The sequence below is a fragment of the Cannabis sativa genome, chromosome X (assembly GCF_029168945.1).
Source record: "Cannabis sativa cultivar Pink pepper isolate KNU-18-1 chromosome X, ASM2916894v1, whole genome shotgun sequence".
Classification (NCBI taxonomy): Eukaryota; Viridiplantae; Streptophyta; class Magnoliopsida; order Rosales; family Cannabaceae; genus Cannabis; species Cannabis sativa.
Window position 1 is genome coordinate 35,126,130 of NC_083610.1, and position 16,031 is coordinate 35,142,160.

Below are 16,031 nucleotides of genomic sequence, written 5' to 3' on the forward strand. Positions count from 1 at the left end.
GGCTGACTTTGCTGGAGGAAAGAACTTTGACAAAAATTTCGTGGCTAAGTCATTCCAAGTGGCAATAGAGTTGGGTGGCAGGGAATTCAACCAGCTATTGGCTTGTTCTCTGAGTGAGAATGGAAACAGTCTCAGACGAATGGCATCATCACTAACTCCATTGACTTTAAAAGTCTCACACAGTTCCATGAAGTTCGAGAGATGCAGATTAGGATCTTCTGAAGGGAGCCCACCAAACTGGACTGAAGACTGCACCATCTGGAGTATGGCAGGTTTGATCTCAAAGTTATTCGCATCCACTGCCGGTGGCCTGATACATGACTGCACTCCAGTAAGAGTAGGGAGAATGTAATCTCTCAAGCTACGACCATTAGCTTGATCTTCAACGGCACCACCATTATTACCGTTATTTGGAGCATTCGCATTAACATTAGCAGCCATGATTTCTGATGTTTCAGCAGTTGCTGAAACTCTTTCTTGCCTCTTCTTCGTTCTGTTTCTCCTACAAGTCTTCTCAATTTCAGGATAAACTGGTACTATGACTGCTTGTCCTTCACGGCGCATACACTTAGAATTCCTGAAATAGATAGAAACAATCTTGCAAGAATAGATTAGCAATTAGCAAGAAAAAAAAAATAAACCAAAGTAGAAGTTAGTATAATTTTATGTAATATCAATCTTTATACAAGTCCCCGGCAACGGCGCCAAAAGCTTGTTGCTATAATTATAAACACTACGCAAGTATACGCAATCAAGTAGTAAAACTCACACAGGTGAGGTCGATCCCACAGGGAATTGGATTAAATACCACTAAACTATACTTATAATTCTATTTGGCAATATCGAAATATGATTTAAGAACAGTAAAGTAATTCAGAAAACGTAAAACACAGTTAAAGTTTAAGCAAGATGAGAAGATAGGGAGGAGAATCCTGTTGTTGTTTACCCAAATCGTTAATGCTTAATTAATATCCTATTCTTGAAGTGAATGACAGATTATAAAGTAACCTAGCTCTTTTCAGATCTTCTAGGTTCTAAATCACATATTATCTAATTAATTCCTTAATTAAACGAATATGAAATCAGCATTAGGTAATAATCTACTTGTCACATAAGTCATGTGAATACTCTCGTTTCACATAGAACATCGATTATCCAAATTTTAGCATTCTCAGTTCTCACTTTTCAGATTTCGAATTGAGATCATAAAGCATGCACAAGGTGATCAATCTTAAACATGAAATTAAGAACAAATTAAGATAATTTTACACACAAGAATGGAGGAATGGCAATTAAACATTAACTAGGCAAAACATTAAACAACAATCATCATCCTCCCTAAATGGGAAATTTAGTTCAGAAATAAATCCATAACCATTCCTATAACAATATTCAACATAAATAAATTAAAGAGGAATAGAGAAAGAAACTGTTGGTGGATGAATTCTGGATCTTCACTTTGATTTCCTCTGCTCTTCCTGCCGCTCTCTGCTGTGTTTTAGGGTTCCAAATCGCTTCCCCTGACTTCCAATCGCAGTTTTCTATTTATATCTAACTTTTAGGGTTCGTTGGACAAAAATACCCCTGATCGTACGGACGCTCGCCGCGGCCAAAAGTGGTCTCGCCGCGGCCAAAAGTGCATCAAAAAACTACGTTTCTGCCCAGACTTTCTAGCCGCGGCCATGGAAATCTCGCCGCGGCGAGATGGAATTTTCTGCTTCGATCTGTTTTAGTAAAATGAGCGTAACTTTCTCATCCAAACTCTAAATGAGCTGATTCAAGATGCGTTGGAAAGATAAAAAAGAGATCTAAAACTCTTATGTTTTGACTTTTTCCAAAATATGATCAGAACATAGTCGAATTTAGACTTGAAGTTTCAGCTTTATTCTCTTTCAAAATTTTCTCTATTTTATAGATCACTGTTTTTCGAAATTTATCCAATTTATACATTCCAAGTGTAAAAACCTGAAACCAAAGAAAACAAGCGTAATTCTATTCCAAAAATAATAATAAAGAAGAAAAATAACTATAAAATGTGACCCTAAACTTAGGCTAAAAATAGCCTAACACCTATCTGAAGTCTCTAGGTCTACCAGAGAGGGACTGAATGTTAAGGTTGCAGGAAAGGTACTTATTAAGTCTAACGAAAGTTCTATACATCTTTGGCACCATTCCAAATTGCCTTAAACTACTAATGTTAATTTCCTGATTAACCAAAAGTAGTTGCCAAAGGTATAGAATCCAGTATCCCAAGAGAGTAGACATATAGAGAGGAATTTCACATTATCAATGATTTTGTGATTAAGGAAGAATAATAGTGGAGAAAAGGTTGTGGTTAATTCAACCTTTCAGATCCTATTACGAGGAGTTTACTACTACTACACTTGATTTGTATATCAAGGTGTTGAGATTATTTGAAACACACTTTTTGTTTTATATTAGTGCAAGTGGGAGTTTGTTGGGTTTTATGCCCTAAATAAAACTCATTTCAATATAATCAGATTTACTTATTAATATAGATCAGAAATAACATTTAATGTTGCATGGTTCACATGATTTATTTCATGATTATATGTACATAATGTATAGATTCATCTGAAACCCTTTTCACATACTTGATCCTGTTTATTGTGCCGTCAACACATTGGAAAGTAAACATGACTATGTGAATAAAGTTTCCTAGATTTATCAGACACAGGGTTTTACTGATATGATAATCTACAACAAGAGTTTACTTGTATTTGGAGAAATACTATGTTCTTTCCAGAACATTGGTTAAAGTAAAGCTCAGGTTGGATGCATGGAGTATGCATCGGAAGGGACCGATATTGAACTTTGACTTAGATTTAATTAAACTTACCGTAAAATCTATTCAAGTCAATATCGCCTAGTTGATCCTAGATCAAATGATCTTAATCCTGTATGATTAGGCTCGATCTTGAAAGGCTATTCGTGTTCCTTGAATTGTTAGTTAAGCCTACTTTTAGGTCAGGGTGATACGTACTTTTTGGGAACACGGTAGTGCAATTGAGTGGGAGCGCTAGCATAAACATGGAATCTATAGCTTCTATCTGGCGAATAGTAAGCAAAGGATGATCACCTTCGAGCTTGACCAAACGAAAATAAATGGTGGAGATCTCATTTGACATAAGCTGAAATATCATTTATACGGGGTCAAGTGTTTTAAGGATAAAATACATAGTAGGGTGTTACGGTAATTTAATCCCTTTACTATGTAGATCATTCATATAGAGGATAATTGATCACATTAGGATTATAACAATGGATAACTAATGATGTGTCTATATGGTGGAACATATAGAGCATTCTATATACTGAGAGTGCAATTCTAAGTTCTATGCGTGGATTCAACGGAGAATTAATAAGTTAGTGAATTTTAGTGCTAAATTCTTGATCTACTTATTGGAAGCTCGGTTATATAGACCCATGGTCCCCCCCCCCCCCCACTAGTTGAGATAATATTGCTTGTAAGACTCATGTAATTAGTTTTGATTAATCAATTATAGGGGCATATTTGTGAAATTTTCACTAAGTAAGGGCGAAATTGTAAAGAAAGAGTTTATAGGGGCATATTTGTTAATTATGATACTTTGTATGGTTCAATTAATAAATATGATAAATGACAATATTATTTAATAATTATTTATAGTTATTAAATAGTTAGAATTGGCATTTAAATGGTTGAATTAGAAAATTGGCGTTTTTGGGAAAATCAGATGCAGAAAAGATAAAACTACAAAATTGCAAAAAGTGAGGCCCAAATCCACTTGTATAGGGCCAGCCACTTTTGTAGGAAATTTAAACTGATATTTTCATTATTTTAATGCCAAATAATTCAAACCTAACCCTAGTGGAATGCTATAAATAGATAGTGAAGGCTTCAGGAAATTTACACTTAAATTTTCTATTTTTCCTTCAGAGAAAAACCTGAGCCTTTCTCTCTCCCTATCTTTAGCTGTCACTTCTTCTTTCTCTTCCCTCTTGAATTTCGAAATCCTTAGTGTATGAGTAGTGCCCACACACAGCAAGTGATACCTCAATCATAGTGAGGAAGATCGTGAAGAAAGACTTTCAGCAAGAAGGAGGTTTCAGCATCAAAGATTCAGAGAAAGAGATCCAGGTTCAGATATTGATAATGCTCTGCTACAGAAAGGAATCAATGGCTAGATATCTGAACGGAAGGAGTCATTTAATTCCGCTGCACCCAATGTAAGGTTTCCTAAACTTTATATGTGTTTATTTCATCGTTTTAGAAAGTTCATATTTAGGGTGTTAATAAACATACTTGTGAGTAGATCTAAGATCCTCGTAAAATAATTTCCAACAGAATTGCGCCAGGCGGACTTGGAGTCCAGGGCTAACTTGGCCGTGGAGCTGAAGGAGCTCAAGGACTTTAAAGACCAAGCCTTGAGGAAGGCTAAGAAAGATGAGCTCCTTTCTCCCGTCTCTTGCGGCCGGTGCATTAAGCGCTTTGACGATGGCGTTTATATGGCCTGGTCAACAAATGGCCAAAATATCAAGCTCGACTTCTACCCAAAACCCGCGGAGATGATTGCTAAATTCCGGGAGAAGAAGAAGAAGCTTGACGCCATGCTGGAGGCTCGCATTGGTCCTCGCCTTCCTCCTCGAATTGACTAGGCCGTTCTGAATATAACCCAGATTTTTCTTATCTTTTTTTTTTATTTACAGCTAATTCTCTTTTATTTAAGACAATCTTTATTTACATAGCTGTTTTATTATTTTTTTTTAAGGGAAAACAATGGTTAAGGCCTGTCCCCGGGCCCTTTGTATAACAATTTTTTGACCTGCCCTTAGGGCTAGGATTTTTATATATATATGATCCTTCTTGATGCACATATTTTTCTTTTTTGGACCTGCCCTTTGGGTCAGGATGTTTTACTTTTGGCCTGTCTTTCGTCTGTCTGTGTGGTATGCCCTAGTACCCCCTGAGTGGCATAGAAACTTTATTTTTAAGGCACTCAGTTTTATTTAAAATACAGAGGTTGCATACACTTAGACGGTACAAACCCTTTAAACAAAGCCTAAGTTATACTTTTAGACTATTGGTAATATTTTTTGAGGTGATCGGCGTTCCAGGCCCTTGGCACAATGATTTCGTCCATCCTTTTTAGCTTATAAGTGCCTGAACCGATTTCGTCCTCGATTTCATATGGTCCTTCCGAATTTGGCCCAAGTACCCCCACTCCGGGTTCTTGGGTGGCTGGGTAGACTCTTCTTAAGACCATATCCCCAATAGCAAATTTTCTGTTTTTAACTTTGGAGTTAAAATATTTGGTCACCTTCCTTTGATAAGATGTCATCCGTATTTGTGACTCGTCCCGGAGCTCTTCAACTTGATCCAGCGCTTCTTGCAGTAAAGCTTGGTTTGTAGCTGGATCGTAAGTCGTTCTCCTGTGGGACGGGAATAACGTTTCTACCGGGACCATCGCTTCACAACCGTACGCCATTGAAAAAGGAGAGTGGTCGGTCGTGGTTCTGGGGGTCGTCCGGTAGGCCTATAACACTCTTGGCAACTCTTCGGGCCAGTTGTTTTTGCAGGCCAGCAACTTTTTCTTTAGGGTGACCTTTAGGATTTTATTGACTGCTTCTGCTTGTTCGTTTGTTTGCGGTCTTGCCACCGCGAAGAAGCTTTTTACTACTCCGTGTTTGTTGCAGAAGTCAGTAAACTCTTCGCAATCAAATTGCTTTCCATTGTCAGAGACTATTTTGTGAGGCAAGCCATATCGACACACTATGTTTTTGATAACAAAGTCTAGTGCTTTTTTAGCAGTTATAGTCTTCATAGGCTCGGCCTCCGTCCATTTGGTGAAGTAGTCTACTGCTACTATTGCATACTTTACTCCTCCCTTTCCTGTTGGCAGAAACCCAATAAGATCTATTCCCCAGACCGCGAAGGGCCAGGGACTAGTCATCAGGGTAATTTCATTGGGAGGAGCTCTCGGTATGTTCGCGAACCTTTGGCACGAATCATACTTTTGGACGTAGTCTATGCAATCTTTTTTCATTGTTGGCCAGAAGTATCCCTGTCTCAATATTTTCTTTGAGAGACTGGGTCCTCCTGTATGATCTCCACAGAACCCTTCGTGAACCTCCAACATAATTTGTCTAGCTTCAGGGTCTGATACACACCTTAAATAAGGCATGCTGAGTCCTCTTCGGTAGAGAATTTGATCCATCATTACATAACGATGAGCCTGATACTGAATCTTTCTAGACAGTGCCCTTTCTTGGGGCAACTCACCTTTCATTATGTATTCTATGATGGGGACCATCCAATTGGGTTCTTGCCCAACCGTTATTATGGCCTCTTTTACTTTGATGCTTGGCTCTGCCAAGCGTTCCACGGGTACCACCCCCAGCCCTTCGATTTCACTATTTGAAGCTAACTTAGCCAGACAGTCCGCGTGAGCGTTCTTTTCCCGGGGGATTCTTTCTACTTTGTAGTACGTGAACTCGTGGAGCAGCTCCCGGACTATTGTTACATATGCGGCCATTCGCTCGCCGCGTGTTTGGTATTCTCCCGATATCTGATTTACGACCAGATGGGAGTCGCTGTAGACTTCTACTCTTTTGGCCCCTACACCCTTCGCTAATCTCAGCCCTGCTATCAAAGCCTCATATTCGGCCTCGTTGTTTGAAGCTGAGAAGTCGAACCGTAGGGCTTCTTGGAGTCGAAGTCCGGTCGGGGATATCATCGCAACCCCCGCTCCGGATCCATTTTCATTGGAGGCTCCATCCACAAATACTCTCCATGTGGGGATCAATGGTATTGGTGCATTCGCGGTTGCCTCGGCTTCATTGCATTCGGTGATGAAGTCTGCCAAGGCTTGGCCTTTTATGGAGATGCGGGGGATGTAGTGTAAGTCGAATTGACTTAACTCCATTGCCCATTTGAGGAGCCTTCCGGACGCTTCTGGCTTTTGTAGGACTTGCCGGAGTGGGTGATTGGTCAGCACCTTAATTGGGTGCGCTTGAAAATATGGCCTTAACTTTCTTGAGGCCATTAGGAGGCAGAAAACTAGTTTTTCGATGATGGGGTACCGCGTCTCCGCCCCTATCATGCGCTTGCTGATGTAGTACATGGGATGCTGAGTTTTCTCTTCTTCCCGGACTAGGGCAGCGCTGACCGCGTGCTCGGAGACGGCCAGATATAGGAACAGGTCCTCTCCGAGAACGGGTTTTGACAGGATTGGAGGCTTAGCCATGTGTTCTTTCAATTTTTTGAATGCCTCCTCGCACTCGTCCGACCATTCAAATTTTTGGCACTTCTTCAATATGTTGAAGAAGGGGATGCACTTGTCTGTAGACCGGGAGATAAAGCGGCTCAGGGCAGCAACCTTTCCGGTTAGGCTTTACACGTCTTTATGCTTCTTGGGGGATGGCATGCTCAGGAGAGCTTGGATTTTTTCTGGGTTTGCCTCAATCCCCCTTTGGCTGACGATGAAGCCCAGGAACTTTCCCGATTTGGCCCCAAAGGTGCATTTCTTTGGGTTGAGCTTCATTTCGTATCTCCGGACTTCTTCAAAATACTCTTCTAAGTCGTCTGCATGGCTATTGCATGCTTTAGACTTGACGAGCATATCGTCCACGTACACCTCCATATTTCGCCCCAAGAGGCCTTTGAACATCTGGTTGACCATTCTCTGGTAGGTCGCACCGGCGTTCTTCAGTCCGAAAGGCATGACTAGGTAGCAATATACCCCCTTATCGGTCCTGAAGCTAGTGCACTCTTGGTCTGCCGTGTGCATCTTTATTTGGTTGTACCCGGCGTAGGCATCCATGAAGGATAGTAGTTTGAATCCAGAAGTGGCATCTACCATCTGGTCGATCCTGGGTAGCGGGAAGCAGTCCTTCGGACAAGCTTTGTTTAGATCAGTGAAATCTATACAAACTCGCCAAGTCCCGTTCGGGTTTGGCACAAGGACCGGATTGGCTAGCCATTCCGGGTAGTACACGTCGCGGATCATGGTGTTTGTCAAAAGCTTGTCCACCTCTTTCTGTAAGGCTTCGACCTTTACTGAATCGAGGGGGCGTAGCTTTTGTTGGACTGGCGGCATGTCCGGGTTGACGTTAAGGACGTGGGCGATGACGTGGGGACTAATGCCAGTCATGTCCTCTTGGCGCCATGCAAAAATGTCGATGGCACCCTTCAGTGTTTTTATTATTTTTTTCTTTTTCCTCTGGATCTAGGCTCTTTCCTAGCCGGAGTACTTTGGTGGAGTCGAGGTCGCACACTGATATCTCCTCGACATCCTCCATTGGTTCTACAATTTTTTTGGACCCCACTCGGGGATCCAACTCATCTTCTCCAGCCATTTCTGGCTCTTGGTTTCCCGGACGATCAGTACGGGCAGGTGGGTTGCAACGTTGTAACATTGCCTTGCCTCCCCGTGATTTCCTCTCACCGTTCCTATTCCAGCTTCGTGGGTAGGGAACTTCAAGCACAGGTGTCGTATGGACGTGACTGCGCTGAAATCAACCAGGGCCGGTCGGCCGAGGATCGCGTTGTAAGCGGTCGGGCAGTCTACCACCACAAAAGTGCAGCATTTGAATGTGCTTTGGGGGGTGTCCGGGCACAAGGTGATAGGAAGTCTCACTTTCCCCATTGGGATGAGCGTCGTTCCGTTAAACCCTGTGAGTTGGGAACCACTGGGTGAGAGGTCTCGGTCCGTCAGACCTATTGCAGTGAAGGCCTCCTTGAAAAATAGGTTCACGGAACTTCCGTTGTCAATTAAGACTCGGGCCACCACTTTATTGGCGATGGGGGTCTCTATGACCAACGGATCATGGTGGGGAAAACACACCGTCTTGGCGTCTTCTTCCGTGAACGTGATGGGTTGATCCATCAGCCGGGGCCTTTGAGCTGGGAGTTAAGCAACCTCCCAAACCTCATTGTGCTTCACGGCCCCCGCATACCGCTTCAATTCTTTGCGGGTAGTTCCTCCAATAAGTGGTCCTCCTGAGATCATGGCTACTTTCCCATTGGGTCTGGGTGGCAGACCGGGAATATGCTGGGCATCTCCGGTAGGAGCAACTGGAGCCAATACTCCTGCTGCACCCCCTAGTGCTCCCTGCGGCATAACCCCTGTCGCCTGTCCCGGATTAAGGTGAGGCAGCCGATTCTTGATCCACTCATAGAGGTGCCCCAATCGGATTAGGTTTTCAATCTCATCCTTGAGATTTTTGCATTCATTGGTGCTGTGCCCAATGTCGTTGTGGTACTCGCATCTTTTGTTGGGGTCCCTCCGGGAGCTATCCTTGTATAAGGGAGGTGGTCTCCGGTAGTGCGTATTTTGCCTAGTAGCAAAGTACACACACTCTTGGGAGTCTGTCAACTCCGTGTACTGGGTGTACTGCGGAGTGTATCCCTTTTTTTGTCGTTTTTCCTCCGTCCGGGTGCTGCCTTTGGAGGATCGTTTGCTCCTCGAGCCCTGGGAAGGACCTGCCAAGCTGGCGGTTGGAGCGGAGTGCGAGGGAGCTTGTCCATTTATCCCCGAGGGATTTCCAAAATAGGACGATGCGGGGGCCAAGGCCGGACCCTGACTGTATCCGGGAGTAGCAGAGAATTGTATGCCGCTCATAGGTGGAGCTGCGGTCAGGACAGTACCCGACGACGGGGCTTCGGGCATATACCCTGCTATCCCGGTGGGATAGTATCCTCCATAGGCCACTATTTGGGCCTCTTCAAGGTTGATGTATTTTTGGACTCTTTTCTGGAAGTCCTGAAGGTTTGCGGCTCCTTCCTGTTGTAGTTCGTTCCAGAAGGGAGTCCCTGTACGGATGCCTGCCTGGAGAAGGGTAAGCTGTTGTCCGTCATCAACTCTCTGGGTTTTCAAGGCTTCCTCTCGGAACCTCTTTATGTAGTTTTTCAAGGTCTCTGTAGGCAGCTGCTTGATATTAGTCAAGGCACTGACTTCCAGGTTGACCTTTCTTGCGGCGACAAACTGTCTCCGGAAGTTGGTCTGTAACTTATTCCAACAGCCCACGGATCGTGGTTCCAGCTTCTTGAACCATTCCTCCGCGGACCCGCTTAGAGTAAGCGGGAAGCACAGACATTTTGCGTTATTGCTGACTCTCATGACCGTCATGACACGGTTAAACCGCGATAAGTGGTCGCTTGGGTCGGAGTTCCCGGTATAAGCTGCCATTTCGGGCATCTTAAAGTTCTTGGGGAGCTCTGCTTCCAGGATGTGCTTAGCACACGGCTCCCGGTCCTCACAGTCTGAGTCGGAGTCGTCCCCTTTCTGTCTCCGAGAGACTCGGGCGATATCTTTTCGGAGTATGGCAAGTTCCGCCATGATTCCTTCATTTAACGTTCCCGTGGAGACCGCGGGCCCGTATTTCTTTTGGTCAAGGTGATCCCGGAGGTCACCTTGATTCCCATTGATTTGATTTCTCAAATCTACAGGAGGACATCTCTGTCCTCTTCTCCCTCTACCTCCGGGCTCTTGGTGCACGGAAACACTTTTTTGCTCCTCTCGATCCTGAGGGCCAAGACTCCCTTTTTGGAGTTTGCCCCTCTGCGGACCTTTCCCTTTCGGGAAATCAGAGCGGACCTTTCGCGGATCATGTGCCTTTTTCTTTCTTCCAGGGGTAGAGGTAGGATTTTTCTTTTGGTTCCCTTCAGCGGGATACCTTACAGGGCTAGGTTCCCTAGACTTTTGCTGTTGGGTACTAGGCGAGGATTCCTCTGGTTCCTTGCCAAGTCCAGCAGTCATTGCCTTGGGATGCACGTGGATGCCAGCCGCCTCCATGGCTTTTTGCATGGCCAGCATTGCCTCTTGCATTTTTTAGTTTTGTGCTTTTTGGGCTGCGATCTCAGCTTCATGATCGACAGCCTTTTGTCTGAGAAGCACCAGCTCTGAGTAACTACCCTCATCGTAGGCGTACTCATCGATGTTCCCTTCGTAATCATCATCAGGAATTCCTTCTTCTTCCTCGGAGCCCTCAGCTGCTCTTGAGGCTACGTCTTCCTCATTCGGGTCTTGAGCGTCTTCTAGAGGGCGAGGTTGACGAGTGCTTCTAGTTTCCACCATTGTTGTAATGTAAAGTGTATTTAGAGAAGCTTTCTTCAGCTCTCAATGAAAGCACCAAAATGTTGACCGAGGTTTTCAGCAACCAATGAAATAATAGAAGATTAAAGAGCTGTAAGAAATTAAGAGAAGGATTTTTACGTGGTTGGGGCGTTAATGACCCTTAGTCCACGAGTCTGTATATTTATGAGTGTATTTAATACAGAGAATGTTCTTGGTGAGTATTTACTCCTCTTGCACTTATGCAACCCAAAAATCTCGACCCTCTTTAATGAGCTTTGAGGGGGTATTTATAGTGTTTTTGGTGGGGTGATTCCCAGGATTATAGTACATGTGTTTCTGTAAATATTCATAAAGTTGGGTATTCCCAATGAATATACCATGAGTAATGCATGGTCAAATCCCTAGGTGTTGTAGGGCTTTTATGTGGAATGTCCTTATTGCCTTTTGACTGACGTGACTCTTCGCAGTGTAGCCGTCAATAGACTTAAGTGATCATAGCTTCGTAGGTGCAGATTGGGGGTTGTGTCGTCAGACTTTATTGCGTGTGGCAGTCCTAACACGTTTCCTCCCATGCGGCATTAAATGCGAGATGACTGGTCAGGGGAAGCCTGGCACCTCGCGGAGATGCTTTGATGTTACTTAGGCCTCCGGGAGCATAGAGGACTCCGGATGCCTTCTCCGGGAGGCAGGTCTCGGAAGACGCCTTTCTTCATCAAGACTTAGCAATTAATTTAAATGTTAAGATCTTTCGGTCCACGTGTCCCTATCCGGTGGGTCCACGTATATTGGGCAAAATCAGGGGCAACAATTAATATTAAAGTTAAAAGCATAAGATAATTAATTTGTATGTTTGTAGTTGTAAAATACAGAATAATGTGTTTATAGAATAAATTGGATCATATTTTAAAGAAAAAAGAAGAAGTTCGGTTTAGGCGGTTTAAACCGACCAAACTAAGATTCAAAACAGTCAGTATTAAGATAGGTTTTGGATTGGTCAGTCTTCGGATTGCACCAACCCAGACCAAAAACCAAATTATATATTTTTATATAAAAAAAACTGAGGAAATTGACCGATACTCAACCTAACAGGATGACTCAGTTTCACATTTATTAAACTTTCTCAAGTCTTTATACTGTATACTATACTATAGAGGACTCCTTTAGAGCGATTTGAAATTTCAACTTTTGCCGAAAATGTAAAGGCACCGCCACTAATAATAGTTATCTTTCTATTTTATTTTTAAATTAGAAAAGTCAATATATTTTTTATATTTACACTCTGATTTATTTAATTTAGTTTACAATATGATTTTTTTTTTTTTTTTTTAAATATTGGGGAGGTTTAATATTTTCTATTATTATTATTTTGCATATAAAATATTAATTATTTTCAATATTTTTTATTAAACTAGCTAGTAATGGTTGGACCCCCCGCCCGCCGGTTTGCTATAAATTACTATTATTATTTTTATAAATGATATCAATTATTTTCTTTCAAAAAAAAAAATAAAATAACAGATATCAATTATTTTATTTTTTTTAACAAACTGATATCAATTATTATTATTATTATTTTTCGAATAGAACTGATATCAATTATTATTTTCATAACTAATATCAATTATTATTATCCTATCTTCTGTTTACATTTTTTTTTTTTAAAAAAGGAATTTTTTTCCCTTTTGAATGAAAACGGGATATTATTTCTAATTTGAAATATATATCTTTCAAAATAATAAATAAAATAATTGTCATTATTTGCTGTAAAGAAAAAGAGTTGAAGGGAAGAGCGTGAGTGCGTCACTCTAATATAACGAAATTAACTAATATATATAATTTCCAGAAAAAAAAAGACTAATATATATAATAATAATTCTATAAATATCTCTCTATATATATGTGTAATATACAGAGAGAGATACGGAGAAGAAAAAGAAGGGAATCTAGATTGGACATCATCGATCGCAGACCCGGCCAATTTACGGTAATTATATTCTTCCTTCTCTGTTTTTTATTATTATTTTTTAATTTTTTTGCTTAAATCTCAAAATTATTCCGGTCTTTGTGTTTATAATCATTACTATTATATATATATGGATAGATTTTTTTTTTTTTTGGTGGTGAAACGTTTTCTTTTGCATAATGATATGAGGGGTTTTATTTTATGTGTTTTGGTATTGATTTTGTTCGATTATGATTTCGATTTGAATCATTTAAGTTTTCTTGGTTTGGTTTCGTATGGTTTCAAATATTTGTTTTGGTTTTTTTTTTTTTTTTTTTTGTGTGGCTAACATGGGTTTCTTTTGGATTCGACTTAATATTTATGAATTTGAAATCTGGGGGTTTGAATGGATTCTGGAAAGGGTTTTGAAGAAATATTAAAACATGAGCGATTTATGGTGTGAATCTAGTCTATTTAAGCGTCTTGCTATAAAACATAGTTGCATAATATTCAAATTCTGCTATTGCAAGTACTAGAACTTATCTTGCTCTGTAATTGTTTATGGGATCTGAGGTCTGATATCTAGAAGAATAACATGGCAAAAGACAAAAGGAAGTAGTATGTAGTTATATTGACTAGTAGAGTTTGGGCTTTAAGTGGATTTTTGAGATTCAAGATGAGAGGGGATTAAGAGGAATGCTTGTTGTTCTTGAATGTGATCGATGAAATGTCAACAAGGATTTCTATATTTGACTGTGTGTGTCATGATCATGAATCTCTCAAGATTTTTATTATATCTAGTATAATTTGTTTGTAGTGAACATCATCATCATACACATAGTTTTTGTAGATGTCCTAATAGATGGATATTTCTATTGTAAAACATACTTGTATGTATACCTCTTAAGTCTATAGCTATGGTTACAGGAATCCATGTAGAAGTGCACTCTAAATTAGACTCTCTTAATTAAGTCTATAGCTATGATTACAGGAATCCATGGTAGAAGTGCACTCTAAATTAGATGCATAAGCAGTAGTGTGTTTTTGTGATACAATCATATAACAATATATGCCCATATCATTTGATGTTCTGTTTTCGCGACCTGTTTGTTAATTGGTAGGTGTAGTTTCTACTGTATGTGCTGTTGTTATATGTTTGTATTTTTTTTTCTTCCTCTCTTGCAGAGCAAGCAGATCGTCATTTTATGGATAAGACAGCACTTGGCAAGGAGGTTTCTGAGGAAGTGACTCGAGAGTCGCTTATATCCATTTCTTACTCTCTACCAGAGAAGGTTCTTACTTCAAAACGCTCTGTTGACAAGGTGAACGGTGAGAGTCTTGTAGAAAGAGTAGATTTTGATGGAGAAGATAAGTGTAGGTCTGAATTGATTTCGATTTCTTACACACAGTCACCAGATGTCGGAGGCCTACCTGACGGAGTACTCAAGGATTAGCCTGGTAGCTGTAGTATTAGGTCCTCACACTTTTATGTATTTTATCTAATTATGTGGTGTATAACTCTAATCAGTGTGAGTGTGTTTAAGTCTTTATTTTATGATATTTACCTTGTAAAAAATTGACATTGCAAGTGCTTCCCACTGTTGTTATGAGTGAAAAAGCTTTGTTAAAACTATGTCATGAAAATGTGTTCACAGAATTTGATTAAAGCTCTCTCTCCTATCATTCCATTGTCTTTGACAGAAGGCTAAAATGACTTTACTTTTTTTTCATGCCTTTGGTTCTCATTCTTGAAGTTGAAGTAGGTTTTTCCTAAACTTAAAGTTAGATTCACTACAGTCATGCTCTGCTAATGATTTTCTTTTTTGCTGGAGAAAAGAAGTTATGCTCTGCTTGTAAATTTGCTGTGAGGTTTTATCTTTTACTAAATGAGTACAGGCATTTTCTTTTTACTTAATTTTTGTTTGGTGTTGGTGCAAAATGGTTGCTTCTTTGTATTCTTGTCTTTAATCCCATGTCCACTGCATCTGTTTTCTAGGGTTAATAAATTAGCTGATTCAATTCAATTCACAAAATGCGAATATCCACACTTGTGCGGATTGGATTGGAAAATTCAAAATTTACATTTGTGCGGATTAGATGTTGATTGATATGTAAAAGTAACCGATCTAATCTAATTTATACATATTTATAAAAAATATTAAAAAATAATATTTAAATGTAAAGAAAATAGTAATTTAAAATTCTAATACATATAATACAATTATATTTCAAAACTTATTAAATATATATTCTATTTTTATATATATTTTTTCTACATACAATTTAAAATAAAATTAAACATCTATATATCTATATATATATATATATATATATATATATTTAAATTTGTTTAGTACCCATTAATCTGCAATGTCCATTAAGAAGTGTTCCGTGTAATCATAAGTTATAAGATCTAACTATCATCTCATCGCTTATATGGTCATTTTCGTTTTCAAACTTTTATTTTATTGTTTTGTTCTCAATTGTTAATACGGTGATGATAATGATTTTTGAATATAGTAGTGATTATAAGTGAAATATAATAATGACATCGGTTTTGAATGTAGTAGTAATAACAAGTGAGATACGGTGAGGATAACAATTTTAAAATTATGATGAATTTTTTATAGATTTATCAATAATTTTTTTAGAACTTATTTTTTCATGTATATTATACAAAAAAAAAAAAAAATTTAAAATCTAATATAGTTTTATATTAATTATCACTAAAAATAAAGACAACCGCACGCAAAGCACGAGTTGTTTTCTAGTTTCTTTATACATACAATTTTTTTTTTCTTTTTTTGAATTTGTTATTTGTTATTTTATTTATTTTAATTTGTTATTGGAAACATAAATAACTATAATTTATTTTATTTCATTGATAGCTATGCGAAAAAAATATTTTTTATAAATATTAAATAATTTAATATTAAAAAGTAACTAATCGAAAATAATTGATTCAATCCGCACTTTTACGGATTGAATTGGATTGAATTTGGGTTATTGTG

At 39.5% G+C, this 16,031-nt stretch overlaps 1 long non-coding RNA gene across 1 annotated transcript; it reads left to right on the forward strand.

Moving 5' to 3' along the window:
• Positions 1-9,072: 9,072 nt before the first annotated feature.
• LOC133032750 (uncharacterized) lies at positions 9,073-14,687 on the forward strand. Its single transcript, XR_009685336.1, has 2 exons — positions 9,073-13,062; positions 14,206-14,687. It is a non-coding gene; the product is annotated as an uncharacterized LOC133032750 (long non-coding RNA).
• Positions 14,688-16,031: the final 1,344 nt, after the last annotated feature.